General features: G+C 39.0%; 1 protein-coding gene across 1 annotated transcript in view; it reads left to right on the top strand.

Moving 5' to 3' along the window:
* The first annotated feature begins 21,902 nt into the window (after positions 1-21,902).
* The window catches only part of ITPRID1 (ITPR interacting domain containing 1), a 117,596-nt gene continuing 114,836 nt past the window's right edge, over positions 21,903-24,662 (top strand). Inside the window, exon 1 of the transcript XR_012432549.1 lies at positions 21,903-22,052. The gene's annotated coding sequence lies outside the window, so the exon portion shown is untranslated. The remainder of the gene's footprint in view (positions 22,053-24,662) is intronic.

Below are 24,662 nucleotides of genomic sequence, written 5' to 3'. Positions count from 1 at the left end.
TGAATAATCATTCACACCAATCCTTGATTTTTCAGGCTTTGTGACTTTGATTAGCTACCCAAATCCTTAAATCTGATTTCTAGGTATATAGTCCAAACAAAACCCAAAACAGGGTCATGGAAGACCAGTCATGACAGAAATAAACAAGAATGCTTAGTTTCACTGTGGGTGAATGGGTAGCATTGGAGCCCAACTGAGCTTCCAGTAACTGTGGAATGGAAAGTAATGTAAACTGATTGAGTTGGGTGTTCAGATGATGATGAGTGGGAACTATAGAAACAAAGAAGTCAGGAGAAGTTTGTCCCAAAAGAGGAAGCAGCATCTACAGGGGTGTGATGTGTAGGGAAAAATGTTTGGGGTCCAGGAAACAGTGACAATGATGAGTGAGTGACATGTTAAATTACTACTAGCTGCCAAGATAGATTGGAGTGAGAGGAAGTCAGGAAGCAAGAAGAATGGAAAGCTGGCTGCTGCAACTCAGGAAAAAATGTTCAGGTGTGAACAGGTCGTGACTGTGGAGATGGAATGTAAAGGATAAATTTGAGAAGAATTCAGGAGAATGAACTGACAGAACTTGGTTGTGATGAGAATGGGGAAGAAAGGATAAGCTTGGGATAATCCCCACATTTCTGGTTTGGACTCTGAGTGAATGGTTATGTCATTAATTGAGATCAGAAATACAGGGGGAACATTTTCTGGTGTTAACAAGTACGAGGCTATGAATAACAGTGATTAACTCACTATTGACTTGCTGACCCAGAACTTTCAAGTTTAATGGGGTAAGAAAGCCACTTAAATAGTTACCATGATGTGTGGGGTAAGTGATATTACAGTAATATGTGCAAGGCATGGTTAAAGGCATCAGTAAGGCTGGATTAACTCTGCGTTAGGAAACACACAGGGTAGTGTAGTTCAGACTGCACACCCTCAAGCTGACCACCTAGACTTGAATCCTGATTCTTCCTCGGATAAATTGTGCTCCTTAACCTTTCCATGTCTCAAGTTTCTACACTGCAAAATGGGAATAACAGCAGCATGTATAACATGGGGTTGAGGTGAGGCTTAAATTAGAATAGAGTTGGGAACATAGTGCTCAAATAAATTGGCAAGTAAGGTTTCAAGGAGAGATTTATAAAGAAAATCATCTGTAAGCCAAGCCCTGGCAAGTTGGTGCAAAGATAACTGTGGTTTTTGCATTGTTGAAATTTGCTGTTTGATATTGGAATACATTCTTAAGTAAATGTGGTTATTTTACACATCATTTTAATTCACGTCTCACTTTTTTTTTTTGCTAATGAGTTATTACTTGCTGTTTATTTTATATTTATTTCAGATTATGGAAATGAGATTAGACAAAAAGTAAATTTGAGTGATTTTCTTATTTGAGTTCAAAATGCTTTGTAAAGCAGCAGAGAAAACTTGCAACATCAACAATGCATTTGGCCCAGGAATTGCTAATGAATGTACAGTGCAGTGGTAGTACAAGAAGGTGTGCAAAGGGAAAGGAGAGCCTTGAAGATGAGGAGTGTAGTGGCTGGCCATGGGAAGTTGACAACAACCAATTGAGAGCAATCATCAAAGCTGATCCTCTTACAACTACCGAGAAGTTGACAAAGAACTCGAGGCCGATCATGCTATGGTCATTCAGCATTTGAAGTAAATGGGAAAAGTGAAAAAGCTCAGTAAGCGGGTGCCTTATGAACTGAGGGAAAATGTAAAAAATCGTCATCTGAAGTGTTGCCTTCTCTTATTCTACACAACAGCAACAAACCATTTCTTGATCACATTGTGATGTGCAACAAAAAGTGGATTTTATAGACAACCAGTGATGACAAGCTCAGTGGCTGGACCGAGAAGAAGCTCCAAAGCACTTCCCAAAGCCAAACTTGCATTAACCAAAGATCATGGTCACTGTTTTGTGGTCTGCTGCTGGCCTGATCCACTGTAGCTTTCTGAATTCCTGCAAAACCATTACATCTGAGAAGTATGCTCAGCAAATCGATTAGATGCATGGAAAACTGCAATGCCTGCAGTTGGCACTGGTCAACAGAAAGGACCAAATTCTTCTCCACAATGCCCAACTGCATGTCACACAACCAGCACTTCAAAACTTTAACCAACTGGGCTACAAAGTTTTTGCCTCATCTGCCATATTCACCTGACCTCTCACCAACCGACTACCACTTCTCCAAGCATGTCAACACTTTTTGCAGAGAAAACACTTCCACAACCAGAAAGATGCAGAAAATGCTTTCCAAGAGTTCATCGAATCCTGAAGAATGGATTTTTATGCTACTGGAATAAACAAACTTTCTCACCGGCAAAAATGTGTTGATGGTAATAGTTCCTATTTTGATTAACAAAGATGTGCCTGAGCCTAGTTATAATGATTTAAAATTCACAGTCCAAAACCGCAATTGCTTTTGCACCAATACTTAGGAATTTTTCAAGTGGACCAACCAGGAATGTGTCAAGCAGAAGGAAAAGTGCATGCAAAGTCATGAGGCAAGATAGAGCAGTGAATCTGGGAAAGTGTGACCAGCTCAGTGTGGCTGGATAAGGGTGGAGCCCTGGTTTTATTAAACCAGAGTTTTTGCTACTCTGTCATCCTCCTTTCCACTGCCTACCATTTCCTCTTTCAGGTACTTCCTTTCCTTTTTCTGCTTTCTGTCTTGGTCTTGCAGATGGCTGCTCACGGATCTGTGTATTTGGTTGTCTTTGCCCTCTGTATCATGTCTGCATCCATAATTAATCCCAAAGCCAAAAGCAAGTTACTCCTTATTATTTACATGTCTCCTGTCCTGACCTGGGTCCTATAGCAGCAGGTCTCACTCTCACCATACTGGACCCCATATTCCTTAGAACCTTCATCTTGAAAACTCATCTTGATCCTTAGACATGACATTCTACATTGTATTCCTAGGTATGGCTTTGGTTCCTCTTGATTAGGATTTAGATTTTACACTATCCACCCAGTCTACCTTGGGTAAATAGCCCTTTTGGACTGACCTGCCCCATGACGCTCATCTTGATGCTAACCTACTGGATGATAGGTCTCATTGTTTGCTTCTGGCTCATAAAGCAGGAAGTAGATGCAGTGAGGGTTCAACTGTCCCCTTTACTGGTGTACAGTGGAAGAGCTTTGTACCTGTCCAGGTTATTTGGGGGATGTTGGCTTTATGCCTATATCCCCCAGTGACAAAATCTCTCTGACAGGTGACTGGAAGGCTGAGATGCTGAGCATGGCACTGGGCCAAAAATAAGAGTAAGACATCACTTATTTCATGACCTGTAGTCCATAGTCTTTCTAGAAATGATCAAAAAAGCAATACTGATAGAAGAAACAAATTCAGGACAAACAGGCCATCCAAAAGAGATATGATATTTCAGGTTGCTACTAGAGAAGAAGAGTCCAAGTAGATCCAGGAGACAGAACCTGGGAAAACCAGGTGAAAGCAAGACAAGTCAAAGTCAAGGTGAAAGGAAGCAAGCCAAGTTTTAAGCAACCTATCTCTAATGACCTCATTAGGACATTAGAGAAGGCTAAGGAAGATGGGCACTGGATCATCTAAAAGTCACTGGGATGTTGTGGAAATTGGTTAGAATTTTCTGGGGACCAACAATACAATTTACTGCCTGTGGACAACACTATTATAAGGAAACGTGCTCAAGGCGCTATAATCTTACAAAAAGATATTCACTGGGAGGCTATGAAAACCGGTCAGGATTTCCTGGAGACCAACAGTACAATTTGCTGTCTTTGGATTACTCTGCTGTAAGGAAATGTGCTCAAGGCACTATGATCTTACACAAAAGATATTCACGCTTGAAGATAGAAGCATGAGTTGTAGTTCAGGTCATGTGACCTTGGGCAAAGAAAGTCACCTGTCTTAAGCTTTAGCTTCTGACATGTTAAATGTAGGGGAGAAAACAAAACAAGATTCCTGCTCGAGGTATCCAACAGGTCTTTAGAAACAAAACAAAACAAAATAATGGATGTAAGAGCACTTAATGAAACTTCAAAGCCAGTAGTAATAGAGCAAATTATAGTCATTAATGAGACTTCACTGGAGGAAGAAATGTTAACAATAGAACATACTTGCTCTTTCAAGGGTTTGCGGGTCTGTGGGAACAGGGAAATAAGGAAGGAGGTTTGACCTAGGAATAAAATTACCAATTCATTCCGTCTTCCTTTCAGGGTTCTTATGACAATTAACTTGCCAAGTTTCAACCACAAGACCATATGTTGGTGAGATCACATGGGGAGATGAGATTTACTTTGATTATTTGTTTGTATTAACATTATTAGAATAGTGATTCATTTATTACACTGGCCCAAATTCAGTCTGTCAGGAGGGTTCCCAGCACATGAAGGTATAAAAACACTCTCAAATGCAAGTGATTTTCTCAAATAGGAGAACCCTAAACTCACCTCCACCTCAGACCTTGTTAGCAATCATCTTTGTCCTTACGCAGGATGACACTCACACTAATGACAGGTGAATGACATTCACACTGATAACAGGACTGAACCATTCTAAAATATTGAACATCCTTCTGAATTGTGAAAGGAATATTCTTATGCAGTAATGACAGCCTTAATATTTAAAGTATTTTAATTATTCTAATTATTTGGAAGTTGGTAATCAGTGCCTTCACTCAAGCTAGGTCATTTGGTTAACCAGACCACCCATCTTCTGAGCACACAGAGCAATTAGATATACATTAAACTACTTCCACCAATGCTTCTCATTCTCAATTACAAACAATATGCTACATTCAGACACTGAAGTGTAGAATAATTATAGTATCCCCATCACAGTTATTATTTTCTAAGTCGTAAGTTAGCCCATCACACAACACTTCTGCTTCTTCAGTCTCATCTCTCTCTTTTGTTTCCACATATTCTATGTTTCAGCCACACAGACTTCTTCACACTTCCCTGTATGTACCATTCTGTTGGCTAATTTTGTGCCTCTGGTATATGGTGCTGTTTGCCTTCAATGTCCTCCCCACAGCCCCAAACCTATTCAACCCTCGTTCAACCCTCATCACAGGCATTATCCCCTGGGACAGGGCTTCCCAAATTCCCTATGGATAACTCATCCCCTCTCCTTCTGTGGCCTCAATGTTCCTCCACAGGAGTTACTAGTTGTTTTTACATTTGTGGCCCTAAAAGGCTGCAAGCTCTTAAGGGGAGAGGAAAGCAATTTGTTCATCTTCGCACCTCCTTTTTCCAGACGAGGGTCTGGCATGAAGTAGAGCTCATAAAATTCTGAGTGTCCATGAGTACTGGAAGTCTCTTTCAGTCTGAGTTAGTTGTCTGAAGGTGCCATTCTGTCCCAGGCTTCTGTTTTGATTGTTTCCTGATCCCAGTGGATGAGGAAAACAGGTTTTTCCTTCGGACAATGGGTGTGGATTATGAAAATGTTATGCAAGAGTAGTCAAATGCTACCCTGTTTCCTTCAGGAACTTTCAGATGGCTCAGGAATGGGCTTGTGTGGCAGGTGTGTAGAGGCTGCTGAAGGGGGCTTTCATGATCTCTGCTTTAAGGGATAGACACTGCTTGTCCTCTCCTCCAACTAAGGAAGGTAAGACTGTTTATCAGAACCTTTTGTATGTGTGTGCTCTAGGAACCTAAATATTCTCCCTGGTCATTAAAGGGACACAAAACCTTTACCTTCCTCTCTCCCTCTGGATTGTAAACCTAGCTAACAGGCTTCCTTTAAATGCAGGTGAAATTGATCGGATTGAAGCTGTTAGAATCAAATAAAATAACGTTAAATGCTGTTGGTGATAAAGGAGTTGAAATGTAAGAAGGAATATTGAGTATTGACCGTTTCCTGGATGGGGGCAGAGGAGAAAAAAGCTAATCTGGAGTTGTGGGGGCTAATAACTGACAATTAAATATTGTGGTTTTGAAAGCTAGCCAATTCCAGGGAATGAGGGACAGACAGAGTCCAGCAGGTAAGAACAGCTTATAAGCACGGTGTCGCTCCATTTCTAGTTTTCAGCCAGTAATATTTTTGTGTGAGGATATCGCACTAGTATAATTTGCAAAATGCAACAAGTCAGAATAGTATGTTGGTACCTCACCTTTAACAGATATACATTGCTAATGAATAAGATGTGTTAAATACTAATGAAATTGAATGTTTCAACTAGACGAGATAGCATATTTGCACATATATATACACAGACAGATATATAAATTGCTTTATATATATATATATAATATACCTGTATTTTATGTAATACATAAAGGTTAATATTTTACATAATATATAAAATAAAAGCAACTGTGTTTTTAGCAGGTACCTTTTTTAAGTCATTCATAGCTCCCTCTCACTTCTCCTGGTTCACAGCTGAGAACTTGGCCCATTTCACTCACAATTATTGGGGAATTGACAGGAGAGAGGGAAGTGGTGATTTAGTAATTATCTATTCTTATTGGATAATATACAGCTAACTTATAACTTTACCAGACCATTTTCCTAAATCCTCTAAGGCAAGAGATCAAGAAGTGAGAGAGTTTGGAGGAGAAGTTTTATTTTTTTAAAAAATTGTTATAGGAATACCTTTTCATTCCTTTCCACTACTTCTCCACTAGAAAAATACATGAACTTATAAAGGCAATGAGGGAAATGCTCTGCTTTCTACAGCAGTGGTAGGAAAAAAAAAGAAAAAAGAGAAAAGAAAGAAACAAGTTGTGGTATGTCCATGCAATGGACTAGTACGTAGCCATTAAAAAGAAGTCAAATGGAGACCAGCCTGACTAACACACAGAAACCCCGTCTCTACTAAAAATACAAAATTAGCCGGGCATGGAGGTGCATGCCTGTAATCTCAGCTACTCGGGAGGCTGAGGCAAGAAAATAATTTCAACCTGGGAGGCAGAAGTGTGGTGAGCTATCACCATTGCACTCCAGCCTGGACAACAAGAGTGAAACTCCGTCTGAAAAAAAAAAAAAGTAAAAATGTATCTACTTTGACATAGCATGATGTCCAGTATGTGAAAAAGTCCAGAGGACAAGGATTGGCAACAACTTGATGTGATTATTACATTATAAGACTGAAAATTTAGGGATAGGAATTTTCATTTAATTTTATATACATTGTATTGTTTAAAATGCAATGAGCCAAAACGACATATTTCTTTTTTTGTTTGTTTTTTGTTTTGTTTTGTTTTGTTTTGTTTGATAGAATCACGCTCTGTCACCCAGGCTGGAGTGCAGTGGCGTGATCTCGGCTCACTGCAAGCTCCGCCTCCTGGGTTCACGTCATTCTCCTGCCTCAGCCTCCCCAGTAGCTGGGACTACAGGCACCCGCCACCATGCCCGGCTAATTTTTTGTATTTTTAGTAGAGACGGGGTTTCACCGTGGTCTCGATCTCCTGACCCTGTGATCCGCCCACCTCGGCCTCCCAAAGTGCTGGGATTACAGGAGTGAGCCACCGCGCACGGCAGACATATTTCTTATTTAGAGAAAGAATGACGGAAGGAGGGAATGTGAAGAGAGAATGAGAACAAAAGAATGAAGAGACCAGGGTACAAGCAGATCCCAAAAATGTTGTGAAGTTTTGAGGGGGCTAATAAGCTTCTATTTCATGTTGTAAGATGACAAAAGTATTGTGTTAGGAGAAGAAATAGGCTATATATTTGTATCATTCATAATAGTTTTTTTGCCAACAAAACACTAGGTTATTAAATAAATATTGACTTTGTAGCAAATTAAATACAGTATTAACAAGAGGAAAGAGAAAGGAACCATGGGCAACGCACAACTTGGACGAATTTCAGAGAATCACAGAGACACATATGATTGGGTAAGGAAAGGAAACAAAACAACGCTAAAAGATTAATAATAAACCCTCTCTGTAAAACACAATAGTTTATAATGTGCATAATCACCTGGGTGTCTTACTGGGCAGTTAGGTTTGTTGAAGATTTCTGCGTGTGTGTGTGTGTATATATATACTACTGGTTTTGGGAAATATGAAAAATATTTTCAGACAAAAGAACTAATATATCAAACTTCAGACTTTATAAAAAGCGGACTCAAATTCTACAATCTTATTTATTATTTATTTCTACTACCTGTAGTAAATTCAATTATGACTCTAATTTAAAACACCCTAGATATCCCTCAAATCTCACACTGAGAAATTCCAGAGATGGTGGTAGAGAATGTGGCTGAGTTAGAGACAGCATAGCTCAGGAAAAGAAACAGCTTGCTCTAAGAGACACAGATAATAGTTGGCAGCACCCAGATTTGAATCTAAGTCTGTCTCTCGCTGAAGCTTATAAATTTAAGAAAAAATAATTTGTCTGAATACAAAAGTAGTACATGCTTAGATAGCCTCAATTAGAGCCTATATGTCCATTGTGCACTTTCTAAAAGAAGAGTTTTTAATAGAACCTCCAAAGTAGTTACTTATCTGTGACAAGACGTGACTTGTACCAGAGATGCCTTCCCCAGAAGTTGCTGTGATACTGTCAGGAATTGGTGGGTTCTTGGTCTCGCTGGCTTCAAGAATGAAACCGCAGACCTTTGCCATGAGTGGTTCAGTTCTTAAAGATGGTGTGTCCAGAATTGCTTCCTTCTGGTGGATTCGTGGTCTCGCTGACTTCAGGAGTGAAGCTGCAGACCTTCGCGGTGACTGTTACAGCTCTTAAAAGCGGTGCACACCCAAAGAGTGAGCAGCACCCAGAGTTATCACAGATACAAAGAAACAGCGTAGAAGCGGACCTGAACGGGTTGCCGCTGCTGCCTCGGGTGGCTTTATTTTATTCCTTTATCTGGCCCCACCCACATCCTGCGGATTGGTCCATTTTACAGAGAGCTCATTGGTCCATTTTACAGAGAGCAAATTGGTCCGTTTTACAGAGAGCTCATTGGTCCGTTTTGACAGAGTGCTGATTGGTGCGCTTACAAACCGTTAGCTAGAGAGAAAAGTTCTCCGCGTCCCCACCCGTCCCAGAAGCCCCACCAGCTTCACCTCTCACTGGCACTCGCCGCGGGACTTTGCGGCACCTAGCCCGGGCACTCCGTCAGCCCACAGGGAGCTCGTCTCATACAACCAAGAGGAAAACAGGGGAAGCAAGAAAGAGACGGAGACCCGCCATCGTGGCCAACGACCTCGCAAAGAGGGAACGGCGGTCCACGCACGGGACTCAGCCTTCGATCAAGCCCAGCAGGCGCCGGCCTGCCGCGCTGAGTGCGGAACCCGCCGAGCCCAAGCCCGCCCGGAACGCGCGCAGCGCCAGCTCCCGCCCGCGCCCCACCCTCCACACCTCTCCGCGAGCAGAGGGAGCCGGCTCCGGCCTCGGCCGGCCCCAGAGAGGGGCCCCCACGGCGCAGTGGCAGGCTGAAGGGCTCCTGGAGCGCGGCCAGAGCGGACGCCGAGGCCCAGCAGGCGCCGAGAGCGAGCGAGGGCTGCTAGCACGTTGTCACCTCTCAATACTGGATCTCAGCATAAGAGGTGTCCACTGTGCTGATGGGAGAAAGATGGGTGTATGGTAGATAGAATAGTGCCTCCCCACAACAAAGACGTCAAGATGTCGCACTGTGTGTGTTAAAAGGGACTCTGTAGATGTAATTAAGTTGAGGATCTTGAGAAGAAAAATTATCTTGGGTTTTTTGGTTGGGGCCAATGTCATAAAAAGGTCCTGATAAGAAAGAGGCAGGAGAGTCAGGGTCAGAGGAGGAGGAGTCATGATAGGAGCAGAGAGGCAGAGTCAGGAGAGTTGAGGATGCTACACTGCTAAGTTTGAAGACGAAGAAGCCACGAGCCACGGAATGGAGACAGCCTCTGAAAGGCAAGGAGATGGATTTCCTCTAGAGCTTCCAGGAAGGAGTGCAGGCCTGCTGACACATACACATTTTAGCCCAGTGAGACTAAGTTTTAGACTTCTGACTTCCAGAACTATAAGACAATAATGTGTGTTGCCTACAACTACTAAGTTTGTGATAATTTGTTATACCAGCAAAAGGAAACATATAAACTATAATAGGCTCTTCTAGGTGAACTCGATGTTTCAAGTGATCAGGGTTCACGGGGAATAGGAATTGGATAGCTAGAGAATGTTGCTGAGTGAGAGATGGCAGAATCAATGATGTTGGAAAGCCATTTGAGTTTGACCTTGAAGTGCATAAACCAGGAATGGTGATTTTCCATCATTTTTCCTTAATCTCAGGTCCAAGGAAAAAGCGGTATAATTAGAACGAAACACATGTAACAATATACTCACTTTATCACATGGGTATTTTCTGCGTATTGTAGGAAAATCTGAAAAACAATTCTAACAAGGTCTCAGGAAATAATTATCCTTGTATTTTATTCTTCTGTATTTTAGCCAATCATATGTTCAGGCTTTTGTAAATTTGCAAGGACAAATTTAACAGCAAATAAATTATTTAAAACCTACAGAAAAAGTCTTCTAAACCAATTCCCACAGAGCAGACATTTCCTGAATCTTAATCTTCTATCACATTCCAGAAGATGCAAAAGAAGTTGGGCAAGTCACATAATCTCCCTGAGATTCCTATTTTGTGACGTTTTGCCTAATTCATTGTAACAGGCAAAGAACCTTGAATCTTAGATCTAGAAAAATCTCCAGAGATGACAGTAGCCCAAATTTCTCATTGTACTTATGAGAAAACTGAGGCAGTGACTTGTCCAAGATTGTATCCTGCAGCGTGCTGTGCAGGTGCCCCAAATGCTCAAGATGCCAGGTTCTACACAAAATGGTAATGATGCAAAATGAGATACTTCTTGTTCGCAAGAAGATTATAATCCAGGAAGGAAGATAGACAACATACGTGTATAGAATGGTTGCTAAGGTATAATGATTGAAGTTAGTACAGGGTGTTGGTTGAGTTTGGAGGAGGGGCACATAGCTCAGACAGGCGTTTCTCATCGTGAATACTCATTAAATTTAAATACTAGAATTGGATTAACTTCTTGTTATTTTACAAAAATAATTGTGTCTCCTCGGTCAAGTATTCTAAAAATGCAGTCAAATAAAATGAAGAAAGTAAAAACTTTGAAATCATATCATCCAGAGATGACCACTGTTAGCATTGTGTTATATATCCTTACATAATGATGTTACATCTATACACACAACCATGCACATATGGTTCTATTTCTGGCCTCTCTCTCTATATATATGTATATGTTTTATAAAATATATATATTTATATATTATATATTTATATATATAAACATATTTATTTTAATCTTATGTTATCCTGCTGGTATTTGTCCCTTCTTTGCACATTATCATAAATACCTTATTTTAGAATCACTGAATTTCAGAGTTGGAGTAGGTATACAAAATATCTTTTAATCCAACCACAAAATAAATACATTTTTATTTTTTAATAGTTTTCAATATAGACAAAATTGTAGAGATCTCTCTATACCCACTGTCTCTATTATTAACAAATTAATATGACACATGTGTTTATAATCAATGAACCAATATTGATACATTATTATTAACTAAGTCCACCTTTGTTTAAACCTTTTTAAGTTTTTACCTAGCTGTTTTTTGTTTCATAGTGTCATCCAGGATGCCATACCACATTTAGTTGGCACATCTCCTTAGGCTCCTCTTGACTGTCACAGTTTCTCAAACTTTTCTTGCTTTTGATGATGGTTAAATTTTCAAAGAATACTGATCAAGTATACTGTAGGCTTTTTTTCAAGTGGGATTTGTCTGTTGTTTTTCTTATGATTACACTGGGGTTATGGGTTTAGGGGAGGAAAACCATAAAGGTAAAATAGCACTTTTATCAAATTATATCAAGAAAACACACTATCAACGTGACTTATCTCCACTGATGTTAATCTGAACACCTGCCTGAGATAGTGTTTGTCAGGTTTCTGCACTGTAAAGTTATGCTTTTCCCTTTCCATACTTATTTTTTGAAAGAAAGTCACTATGCATATCGCACACCCAAGAAGTGAGAAGTTATACTCTACCTCCTTGAAGGTGGAGTATCTACATAAATTATTTGGAATTATTTTTCCCAGCTTTTGCCAATAAGAGCTCTTTAAGTTGACTTCTGTGTCTCTTGGACATACCACATCATTGTGTGTGTGTGTGTGTGTGAGAGAGAGAGAGAGTTAGGCACTTTTCTTACTTTCTGGCACTATAAAATATTATAAGCTCATCTTTTGTATTTCCTGCCCTAGACCTAGAATCAGAATGGTTTTAGAAACCAAGATCTGGATACCAGGTATGTTCATTACTAGTGGAGTGTTTTGCTTCTAGGCCCTCTCAACAGATAGAGGAATGAAATATATGTGTGTATGTTAATCCATGTATATACATATACCCATGAAACTTGTATATGTAATCATCTATACCTATATTAAGTTAAACATGGGTTAATACTGATATCCCCATCTCTCATCCATTTCTACATGAATTATTCTAGACTCTTCTACTTGCTTAGTTGTAAATTTCCACAACTGTGAGAACCCTGGCTTCACATTACAAAGGCTGTCTTCTCTCTTTTATTCTCATTTCTAGCTAGAAATTTATCCATTTTATTGTTCTTTTCAAAGAACAAGGTTTGGTTTCATTGATTTTTTTTTCATTGTTTTCCGTTTAATTTATTTCTACTCTTATGTTTATTATTTCTTTTTATTTTTTCTGCTTGCTGTAGACTTACATTGCTCTTTTTCTCTACTTTCCTAAAGTAGAAACTTAGACTATAGATCTTTCTTCTTTTTTTTTTTTGAAACGGAGTGTCGCTCAGTCGCCCAAGCTGGAGTGCAGTGGCATGATCTCAGCTCACTGCAAGCTCCATCTCCCAGATTCACGCCATTCTCCTGCCTCAGCCTCCCGAGTAGCTGGGACTACAGGTGCCTGCTACCATGCCCGGCTAATTTTTTTTCGTATTTTTAGTAGAGACGGGGTTTCACCATGTTAGCCAGGATGGTCTTGATCTCCTGACCTTGTGATCTGCCCGCCTCAGCCTCCCAAAGTGCTGGGATTACAGGTGTAAGCCACCGTGCCCAGCCCACATTTTTAATTAACTTATGTTAATTCAGCTTTAAATAACACCATACCACTTTGCAGGTAATACATGTAACTTATAATGGATTATTTCCAATTTCCCCCTCCTATTCCTTGCTATATTACTATCACTCAATACATTGACACTATTGTTACTTTAAACCAAGTTATCTGTTAGATAAACTAAGAATAAGAAAAATAATGATTTTATTTTACCTTTATTCCTTCTCCAATATTTCTCCTTTCTTTTGCAGATTCAAATTTCTGACCTATAAAATTTTCTTTCGAATTTTTTTTTCCTGTAGCGTTTCCTACTCTCTGGTTACCTTGCCCATCTAGTCTAGTATAGGAGAGATGCTCTTCCACAACTGGGGTAATGCTGTGGCAAAGTCTTTTTCCCTGGAGAGTTGGCTTTTGTTATGCAGAAGGAACTGGTCATATTTCACAGTGATTATTCCTTTCCTCCCTCTTCCAGAGCCATGAGGGGATCTTCGTTTATCTTCACTATGAAAACTTGGTGGGTTTCCTGGAGGTAAAAGTCTCCCAAATCATGGGTAATTTTCCTAGAGCTGCAGCTCAATAACTTTCTCACTTTTATGTTAATCTATATTTGGCCTCCAGTGGTTCATCAAAATTACTATTCAAGTGTTTCTACTGGTCTGTGGCTCCAGTAACTACTGCTTTAGTTAAGCATGTCTTGGATCTGACTCTCTGGATGGGACTGCCACTCAGATTATGATATACAGATCGTCCCTGAGACCTCAGCTCTGGATGTGTCCAAGGAAACTTGTTTATTTCCGTTTGTCCAGCTTTTTCTTTTTGTTTTCTTCCTTCCTTCCTTCCCTCCTTCCTTCCTTCCTTTCTTTCTTCTTTCTTTATTTTTATTTTTTTTTTTTTGAGACAGGGCCTTGCTCTGTCACCCAAGCTATAGCACAGGCGGTGATCACAGCTCTCACTGCAGCCTCAAACTCCTCGGCTCAAGTGATTCTCCCATCTCAGCCCCCACCACTTACCCAAGTAGCTAGGACTACAGGCATGTACCACCACATGGGCTAATTTATTTATTTACTTTGGTAGAGACAGGGTCTCACTATGTTACCCAGTAATTTTTTCTTTTTATAAGGATAGGAGTGACAACTTCCAAGCTCTTTATGGGAAAAAAAAGCCAAAGCCAGAAGTTTCAACAAAAGATTTGTATTTTCTTACAATGGAACCCCAAAATCAGTGAGCAAGTCTTTTTCTAACCAAGCACCTCTGGGACTGGGAACTCATTACTCATCTCATTACTGAGTATTAGGAAGTTGTTTTTCATATTTGTCCAACACTGCTCCCTCTAGATCCATCCATCGGGTCTGACTGCACCTATGTCAGCCTGCTTGATTCTTCCACAGACCCACTACTAAAGTATGTGAAAACAATGAACATGTCCTCTCTGACTCCCCTCCCTTATGCTAGCCACCTTATTACTTTGACTTCTCTATTTGAAATCCTTCACCATCTTGTAGACTAAGATTGCGATGTGAAGGTCACATTCACTGCCATTGAGCACTCACTGTGAGGTACTGTGCTACAGCCTTCTTGGGGATACATTGATGAACCAAAACATAATAAATGCTCATCTTCTGGAACTTATGATGAAAGTCGCTCATGAAGGAATAAGCCACACTTTTGTTTCAATGAGGTTTTACTTTTATCTGCTTTCTGCAGTGTAGAGCAAGTCTATCTTATTCAAAGTTGGGACAGTCGCATTCCCTTGAGGATCCTTTTCACCCAGTATCAGTCTGTCATGGAAATCTCCTGTTTGCTTATGATCTGGTTTGAATGTCTTTCCCTGAATTTCCTAGGTGTGTTTTCATGATGCTAGGCATTAGACAGAAATTCCAGGGATGGCAAGCCATGTAGAACACAATTTTAAATTATAAGAAAGTTAAAAACAAAGCAAGCCAAAAATCCCATATTCTTTATTTGGTAGCTCATAATATGGCAATTGAGTGTTCATTAACTTATGGGTATAAATAGAGTTATTTTGACTGCATATGAGCTACATTTTTTACTTTTCTCAAAAATATGGCATAGGGAGAAAATAAGGGGTTTGTAGCTATAATGTATGTATTCAAATCCTACCGCCTATATTGTATGGGGAAAGGTATTTAACCTTGGATCTTCAGTTTCTTCATCTGTGCAATGTAGATAGTAGTTTTTGATTCATAGGGCTAATATAAGTTTTAAATGAGATAATGTCTGTAAAGCACTCAGCACAGTGCCTTGCATTTAGAAGATACCCATGCTTAGTTCCTTTCTAAGTTTGTCTTAACACAAATTTATTCTTTAAGACAACAAGAAGGCTGCTGGTGTTGAGGGTATGTTTACTAAATTGCAGACAAAAGCATTCTAGTCTTACTAATCAAAGAAGAATTCAGCCATTTTGATTCCTGTATACAGGATTGAGATGTATGGATTTAACTAAGCAGTAGATACTAGGGGAAAAAAAATGGATATAAATGCTTCTTTTACTCTTAACTAGTTGACTCTTTAAACTGATTGCCAGAGAAGGGTGTCATCTGAAGAGCTACCTTGATGATATCCCTAAAGTAACTCCCAACTAAACTGAGGGTAATTGGGTACTCAGAGATATCCAATAGTAATCCATGAGGGATTGATGTAGTTTGAATACTTGTTCCTGACCAAATCTCATGTTGAAATGGGATCCCCAATGTTGGAGATGGGGCCTGGTGGGAGATGTTTCAGTCATGGGGGTGGATCTCTCCTGACTTGGTCCTGTCCTCATAACAGTGAGTGAATTCTCCAGAGATCTGGTTGTTTAAATGTGTGGCACCCCTGCCTCTTGCTTCTGCTTTTACCACCTGCTCTTCACCTTCCACCATGATTGTAAACTTCCTGATGCCTCTCCAAAGCCAAACAGTGTCAGCACTATGCTTCCTGTACATCTTGCAGAATCATGAGCCAGCTGAACCTCTTTTCTTTATAAATTACCCAATCTCGGGTATTTATAACAATGTAAGAATAACCTAATACAGGAGGGTTAAGTGCTCTCAGACTGTTTTATGTTCAGTGTTCCTGGTGTGGAATAGCAAAATATAAACTAACTCTTGTTAGGATTATATCAGAAGCTTGGGCTTTTTTCTTACTAAGGTTTGTTGACATAAATGTTAGTTGTAAAGGTGTTGGTTCTTCTTGAACCATTGAAGAGCTCTTTAGACTAAGATGTCTTAGAATCGTTACCCTAGGCAATACTGAGGACATTCTAGGTCAGGAAATCCATGGCAGAAAATCCTACAGGGAACAGTGCAGGAAGTATATGTCAGTAATATGACAACTACTTAATGACCCTGATATTGGTGAGTATCCAAGACAATCTGTAGGCAAAATGAGTTCACTCAGTTTTCTATGACATGTCCCAGGATTCTCCCTTTCAATCAATCATGTAGGGGGTTGGTAGAGAAAGGCGGAAAATGAATGCTCACTTCCTATACTACTGTGTCAGGTCAATCCAGTACAGTTTATCAGGTATTTATTGAGCAATCCCTTCCAATGAGCAAAGTAAATGAAAATACTTTCTAGCTGTCTGGAGTGGCTTGGAAAACTTTCCCCCAAACATTCATTTGTGTCCTGAAAGCATTTTATATCTCAGTTACAGCAATGAGCAATTCACAGCCCATGCAGCCATTTTGAGTCATGGTTAGCAGTTCCATTTCAAGATTAAAGATTAAGAAAGCTGCCTCCATTTTGTTACTTTTCTATATGGCCAGAATTAACATGTTCATTGTTAAAAAGCAATTTCAGTTTTCTTATTGACTTTCATCTATTCTGTAGAGCAAGTAATCTAAGTCATAAGAGTGTACATTTTCCCCCATGGGGATCAGTAAAGCAAGGTAGTAAAGGAAATTTTTTGTGACTGGTTATAATGCAGCCCATAAGCTTTTTTATGTGTTTTGAATTGGCCTGCTTCTAAAAAATTTTATTCACCTATCCTCTGTTATCTTAGTTTATTTTACATAGTATTGTAACTATTTGTTTATGATTCTATCTTCATCTTACAAAGAGAGTTCCTTAATTTAGGAAGAATATCTTATTTTTATATCAATAGTACCTAAAAGAGTGCTAGCTCAGAGATTCGGCTCAATATGAAATCTTTGTTGAGATGAAATACAAAGAAATAAGATACAGGTTCAGATGTGAAATCTAGTCCAAATTTCATTACTCAGCTCTAGACCTATGTATCCAAACTGACTGTGCAATTAGTATTATTACATTCACTATTACACATACAATCATAAAACATATAATGATGACTCTATCAAGTTTACAGGCCATTTATCATGCATTATTGAATTAGTCCCTGTGATAATTCTGTGAAGGAAGCATCTGTAAAAGAAGCATCTACACTGTATTGATGAGAATCCTGAAATGGAGACATGCCCAATGTCATAGCTAGCAAGTGCTGGAGCCAGGGTTGCAACTGAGCACTTGTGACCCTAAGTCCTAAGCTTTCCATCTTTTCCTTTGTCTAATACAGGGTGTCTCAATGTCATCAATCCTGATGTTTGGGTTAAAAAATTATTTGGGGTAGGGCTGCATCCTTGGCCTCTATCCACCAGATACCAGTAGCATTCTCCACCCCATTGCAAAAATAAAAAATGTCTCTAAACATTGCCAAAGGTCCCCTTGGTGAAAAATCAGTTCTAGTTGAGACTCAATGGTATAGTAACAAGCACAATGTGGTAAATGTTCTGGAACAGGCATAAGCAAAATGAGGGGAAAAGATGGGGACCTCCTACACAGTGGAGGCGGCATTTGATTTGAATCTTTACTGTAGAAAGATTGAATTGACCTGGCAGGACTTACTGTGATGAGAATGAATACCAAATATTTGTGGAGCATGCATGATGTGTCAAATTTAACTCTAAGGGGGGAAATACAATAAAAGTATTGTTAAAATGAAACACCATCTTAAAGCCCATCTAGTGGAACATAGAGCAATTTGGGGCCACTCAATCTCATGCTATGCATTTAACAGCTAGATTTATCATATCTACTAAAGATTACTTAGGAAAGAATTGCCTCCTATTTATTCTTATAGCTTACTAACCTATAAATCAGCCTCACTCATCATTTAATTGTACTGTACATAGAGATTGTGTTTTCTAATAACTTTCTGGCTCATTGGGAATGTTAAAAAAAAATATTGAGCTTGAGTCTCTGTGCATGAATGTGAAAGGAAGGAAAGCTTACCTTCAGCTCTCTTCATCTAGCCAGGGCTCTTGGACCTACTTGGAAACTCTATCAGTAAACATGACAACTAATTCTCTGGCTTGGTTTGGTGAACATAAAACAGCCAGACTAAATCCTCTGCTTCACTTGTATTTAGAATTGTTGGAAAACTGAGAAAGATTCTGATATCTCTAAAATAACATGCTCTCCTTCCTCAAAATAACTTTAGAAAGTGTATCACAATTGGTATATAGATAGTCTCTGACATATGATGATTTCACTTAACAATTTTTCAACTTATGATGGGTTTATCAGGGGATTAACCCCATTATAAATCAAGAAGCATTTGTACTTTTTGAGCTCTAGGAGTCAGATAGGCCTACGTCGCGAGTCAGAGAGGCATAGTCAAACTAGTTGTATGGGAAAAAATGGTTTAACATCTGTGAAGCTCAGTTTCCTCATCTCTAAAATGGGATAATAATAACTTCTACCTAAATTTTGTGTGAGAAGTAAGAAAATGTTGTAAAACTTTAACTGTGGAGCTTGGCACAAACCAATATAAATGGTGGCTATCAATATCATCTCATTATCTTAACGATTTTCAAATTATACTTCCTTCTGTAATGCCTGCTCTATAAATGAAATGGTATTGACCACTTGCACAAGTTGGAAAACTGAGATTAATTTTGACCACTGCATCCCCCAACAGTAATCAGTCCGTAAGACCTGCAGTTTTTTTCTCCCACATAGTACTGTGATAACACACTTATCTACATTTCTACTCTTGGGGCTATGATTACAGTCACCATAATATCTTACCTGGTCCCCAGCCTCCTTTTTTCAGTCTTGTTGCTTCCACTTATTCTATTCTCCATATTGAAGCAAAAAGACCTTTTCAGAATGAAAGTCTGATCATTTCACTTCCCACTGCTCTCAGAACAAAGTTCAAACCCCTTATTGGCATGCAAAGTCCTTCATATTTTGGTTACTCCTTCCCTTTCCAGTTACATCACTTGACATTGTCTCCTCATATATTATGCAGTAGCCATGCTGAGGTTCTTGTAATTTTTCAAGTGGAATTTATTCTCTCTCTTGACCCTAGACCTTTGCACCTTTGCACATGCTGTTCTCTCTCCCTGAATCATCCTCCTTCTCCCCACCCCATGCAAAGGATAGAGGCTTACATTTACTTACTCATACTTTATGAAGGCTATTCCAGTCAAAGTTAATTACATTATTTAGTTTATTGAGAAGACATTAAGACTGCGCCTCTTCTTTTAGCCTGGTTTCCCATTAATGGTAGAAGCATTATGTCAGAGATTTCAGAGACCTTAGCCCTAGTATGCAGTATGTCAAAAACTCACTTTGTGACACTGTCAAATCTCTTTTCTGGGTCTCACTTTCCTCACTCCTACTTTCCTATTGTAGGATACTCTTGTAGATCCAAAGAGGTTATAATAATTATTTACTTATTAAAAATGTGGAAAATGCATGACATAGGTTTTCAATCTCACCTTTTGTCATCTCCCTCAACCCCCTACTGACCGGAGCACCTCCTCCTTGTAGTTTCTTTTCCTTTCTCAGCCTCCTTGGCTAAATTCTATCCCTTTTTAAAATCACGCTTAGACTGTAATTTCCAGGATGCTTTTTCCAAACCCTTGAAGCTGGACTGAGCTCCTTACCTGTTAGATCTCATAGAATCCTTTCCTTTTCCCAAAACAAAAACAACAGCAGCAGCAACAACAAAAACCCTTACTAATTATATTGCCATCTTAGAACTTATTTGTCTTCTTTCTTAGAGAGTGAACAACTTCAACTTATTCTGAGTATCTCTTTGTCACAAAGGATGATATCTGTATGTTGGAAGACAGACCTGAAAGGGAAGTGTTCTATTTGGAAGAGTTTTCTTGGAATTACAGTGCTTTGGTTATGAATTGCCCATTGTTTCATGGACCACCATATATATAACAAAATATATTCATTTTTATGAAGAAAGTTTCTTTTCTAAAAAAATCCAGTGATGCGCACATCATTATTCTGAATTAACTATGCTTCTAAAAAGGAAATCGATTTCCCAAGATAATGTTAATAGGAACTATGTTTTGATAGGGTCCTATTCTCCTTCAGTGCTCTGAGTACTGCACGCTCCCACAAAAATAAGATATATAAATACATGTATAACTAATGGGTAATCAAAGTATGGGAATTGAGGTTGTTTATGTGTGTGTGTAGATGCAATTCTATGCCCAGTTTTATTTTAAAGATCAAGTCTATTAAAATCTTTTAGAATTAAACTGTTAAAATAAGGACGTCATTTTGCAAGTACAGTTCTGGCCATGGCATTTCGGTTAAAGTATGCTGTGTCATTAGCCTTTTTACAAAGCCAGCACATCCTGGTGGATGCCGAGACAAAGTTGTGGTCTTCTCAGGGCTGAGAAGGCAGTACATGCCACAGAGGAAAAGGAGGCTGTTTTGTCATGTCAGCCTTGACATACTCCTGGGCTCCCGAGAGGCAGAATTTCAGCCACTGGTGATGAAGGCAGGGAGAAGTCTTAAGAGACAAGAGAGATCTCCCAGAATAGGCTGAGGGCTAGTTTATAGGGCTAGAAGGAAGGTATTCATATCTTGCTCATTGATGCTTGGAGCCCTGCTGAGAAACGTCACGAGCTGTCATAGAGGAAGAGGAAAGAGTTGATGAGGCCTCCTCCCCTCATTCCCCTGCTCTTTAATCTCAGCACTTCCAATTCATCTTTTCTCATCTTGGGGTTCCTCTTTGTTTGAAGTGAAATATAATTTGAAATGCACAAGATCTTTTCCATCATTTTAAACTCTAATAATGCAACTTATTAAAATGAAGGATATTGTTGAAATGCATGTCTCAAGAAAAACATTATTTTTAGGTAGTGCTTTAGCATTATGTCATATATAAGAATGCGTGGCGAATGTAGCAGTGGAATTTAATTCAAAAAATGAGGTCAATAATGTGCCTACTCATCTTCCTAATGTGAAATCATCTCATCTCTCAACTAAAATACTTCATAGATAGTGAAATTCTATGGATGATAAGACTGACTCTGTTAGTTCTCACTCACAATTTGGACTTCTTTATGGGTTCAGGAGTATGAGTGTATGTGTATGTTTTGCTCCCTCTGAATTTTCCAATAGAATTTCCAGTGAATTGAATCTCTCCATCCTGAATATCAAGTTCTGCTGTCCTCATTTCCAGTGACGGTTTGCAATGCAAATCATTGAGTTGGTAACACACAGTGCCATAACCATGGTAACCAAAGAAGACAAGTTTGCTTTACTTCCTCAGTGAAGTGCATTCCAGTCCTGCATTCAGACCTGCCAACAGGTCAAAGGGCATTAAAGGAACAGCAAGAGGTTTCATAGAAATAAAACCACAACTGAAACCATTGTATTCATTCCCCACACACTCTTCCTTTGAGTCCAGAAGTTGTTACTAATAACTCCTGCCATTCCTAATGACGTTTTTACCACTTTCTTTCTTGTAGAGAAGCGGGTAGAGAGAATCACTTTGTGTCTTTACCCTCAACTTAACCATGGCTTTAGGCAAACAGACTGTCTTGGCTTTCTATGACCAACTTTTAAATAGGAGCAGATTAGGTCATTATTCTTAGGTCATCATTCTGCAGTCACACTGGCTTTGTAGTCTTAGCTGCTGGAACATTCAAGGAGACAAAAAGGTACACATGACCTCCACACATATTTTGATGCCAACTACAACAAGTTGCAAGACCATTTTTCTGCTGAGACTCCTTTATTCTGGTACAGTAACTCTTATACTTTTTTTTTTTAAATCCAGTCTGTTGGGGAGGGGTGTTAGCTCTCTGCTCTCATTTTCTCTCAGTTGGAATGAAAGGGCAGCGATGGCATATTCTGAAACTTCTTTACTTGCAGCTGTGTGACTGGGTGATTCCTAGGAAGAAAAACTATTAGCAAGTAGATGAAGTGATCTAGTTGTCATGGATTTGGGCCTAGATGATTTCATTTACCCTCAGGACTACCTAGGTGGCTGCCATTAACATGGAAAGGTCTAAAACACAGGGGATGAAAATGCTTTAGGCTCAAAATTGCTCGGTTATAGCCTCTATGTTCTGAATACTAGTTCAAGCAATGCTTCTGAGGAGTGAAGCAGAAATTATATTTCCCCTTCTTTTTATTGCTATTCTTTGTACTTAAGACTTTTTTTTGTCTTTCTTGCTTACCTGAAGGAGGCTTAATTCATTAAGAGAAAGCTAAAGAAATGAACTCTCTCATTTTTAATTAATCAGTGAATTCACTAAATATAAAGACTGAATGTGACATACCGGAGCCATGTAGGATTTTTTGGTACAGGTGGAACCCACTATAGAAGTAAAAATGTCTGCTTTTGACAGAATGGAGAAAGCTGACTCAGGGATAGAATTGCCAGGTAAAATTTAGGATGCCCAGTGACATTTGAGTTTTAGATCAACAGCATATCTGGGGGGTATAAGTAAGTCCCAAATAATGGGGCACAGTTAGAAATAAATAGGTCACAATTGTGCCCATAAATGTATTTTTTGATCTGAAATTCAGATGTAACTGCCTTTTATTTCTACTTGCTAAGACAATTCAATTCAAAGATGAAAATTGAAGAAGATAATGAGAAAAATCATCCATTTCTCACTGTAAACTTTCACTGTAATTTTCCATTGAAAACTTGCCTAATTATCATTGTCTTATTGTACAATATTGGGAAATGACTTAATACTGGGGTTCAAACCTTAAAAAAAGGAAGCAATCATCCAAATAAGTATGACAGGTCCAGAGTTCATTACTGGTTTTGTAATGTGAACACATGAGAGTTTTTCTTAATCAGTTTCCCAACTAGATATTGAAACTGATCATGATTATGATAAGTAGGATCTATATTTGCTAGTTAAGACACCAGAATACTGCCTGATTAGCCTTGCTCAGAACTTTTCTACAAGTACTGTTCAAGTGGGCATCCAATGTTCTGGGAGATATTGATACTTTGTCTTTTGGGGTTGCCTCCAGAGCAGCACTGGGAAAACCCCAGGGCTGGTCATCTCCCAGAGCAGGCTCCTCCAGGACTTCAGAGGGAGCCCAAATGGAGCTGGGTGTAGAGCTGCTCTGCACATCAAAAAGCTGGAAAGCACTGACCAGAATATCAGAGCATAGTTTAGGCATGTTGGAATTCCTGCAGAGTTTGCATAATTACAAGATGGTCTCCATGTACTACAAAGGTAAATAAAACAAGTTGATAAATTTTAGGAAGAAGGAAATAATATAGAGAAAATAAACATTCTCCTTGGTAACACTTGGAATTATCCCACAGAGTACAAAAGAAAATATTTTTAAGTATACCTACTTTTCTGATTATAAAAATAATTCATGAACATCATAGAAGATTAAGAAATTAAGGAGCATATGAGGAAGTGTTATGATTTTCGTTGTTGTAGTTTCTTTCTAATTTGGTTTTGAGGTCTCTCTTTTGAGTGGCCATAAGCCAAGATAATCGCTTTTCGAGAGATTGTTCACTGGGGGAGCATTAGGTTTGGGTGGGTCAGTCAGGTGAGACACAATGAAGCTGTGAAAATAAAACGTGTGAAACCAAAGAAATGTATTACTCACAAGTCCCAGACCGTCTAGGGTTGCTGACAGGAGGCCTACAGGAAGCCTGCAGGGAGCTCAACCAGTAGAAGGGAGCAAGAGAGAGAGGGAGTCTTTGGGACTTTATTAAGACCCATGGGTGTTATTCTTTAGGCTTTCCCACAGGGGTTGTGGATTTGGATAGTTTAAAGAAAACACACACACAAGGGAAAGCTTATTTACATGACTCTGATGTTGATCATTAGGTTTTACCTTAGCAGCTGTGGGGTGTGTTAGGTTTTGGGTCAGTGAGATGAGGAACAAGTGTGCTATATTACAAACAACCACATAAGGAGGAGAAGTGTTAACTGAGCCGAAGGTAATAGAGTACGACTGCATTTTAAACAACTTACGTCAGGCCTAAAAATGAATGAATGTCAGGACAGTAGCTATATTAAACAAATTTATGACAGTAAGAAAATAATCATCCCAATCCACCAAGAGAGTTTCCTTATTGGCATTCTGAACTAACTCCTTTCCATTTTGAGATTATATATATATATAATTTTATAACATGTTTATTTTACTTTGTTGTGTGTATGTTTATTGTATCATGAACATTTTCTAATGACATTAAAGTTTATAGTAGCAACAGTTTTAATATTGGATATTTGAATATTTAAAACTGAATAATTCTGCGTTGTTTGTTAGAAAAATTGTTCTTTTCTGTTTGTTATGTTGTCCATTAATAAGGACAGTTTTATTTCTTCCTAATTTTATTTCTTTTCTTGCTTTATTGAG

The sequence above is a fragment of the Macaca fascicularis genome, chromosome 3, assembly GCF_037993035.2.
Source record: "Macaca fascicularis isolate 582-1 chromosome 3, T2T-MFA8v1.1".
Classification (NCBI taxonomy): Eukaryota; Metazoa; Chordata; class Mammalia; order Primates; family Cercopithecidae; genus Macaca; species Macaca fascicularis.
Note: the sequence above shows the minus strand (reverse complement) of the source record. Positions and strands in the feature narration are given on the sequence as shown.